Below are 763 nucleotides of genomic sequence, written 5' to 3'. Positions count from 1 at the left end.
AGGATCAGGCAGTGTTTCATTCTGCTGTACATAGGGTTGCTATGGGTTGGTACCGACTCGATGGCTCCTAACAACAACAACATAAAAGGTCACTATGGGTCGGAATCAACTCTGTGGCACTTAACAACAACAATATTAACATAAGCTTATTGCTCTCTAAGTTTCCCAATTCCTACTTTTTAAATTCATTTTCCATTCCTCATATGGAGTCCTGGTGTGGCGCTGTAGGATAAGCAATGAACCCCAAAGTCAAAGGTTTAAAGTCACCAACCACTTCTCAGAAATACTATGCAGGGTGGCTATGAATCTGAAAATACCCTGCACTGCCAAATAATAAACAAATGTGCCTTCTAAGAAGTACAGCAATATGTTCTTGGAGGGGAAGGTGACAAGACTTGTCTCTGTACTTTGAATACAGTCTCAGGAAATGCCAGTTCAACGGTATTTAACAACAACAATTCCTTACATACCTCTGATTTTAGACAAGCAGGAAGGTATTTCTAAAGTACCTAACCCATTTTAAAGCCATTGAGTTTATTTATCTTTTGTGACTTCTAGAAGTTCAAAGTCCCTTAGGTTTGCTCTGGTGGTGGTGATGGTGGTGATGGTGGTGGTGGTGTGCTGTTTAGTATTGAGTTCCCAAGGAAGTGAATATTTAAGAGAGCAGAAAACCTCATTGTCTTCTGCACAATGTCTGCTGTATTCGACCTGCTGACCTTGTGGATGGCAGCCCACCGTGTAACCACTACACTCCCAGGGCTCC

This window comes from Chrysochloris asiatica, unplaced genomic scaffold, assembly GCF_000296735.1.
Source record: "Chrysochloris asiatica unplaced genomic scaffold, ChrAsi1.0 scaffold00005, whole genome shotgun sequence".
Taxonomy (NCBI): domain Eukaryota; kingdom Metazoa; phylum Chordata; class Mammalia; order Afrosoricida; family Chrysochloridae; genus Chrysochloris; species Chrysochloris asiatica.
This window is presented reverse-complemented; position numbering follows the sequence as displayed.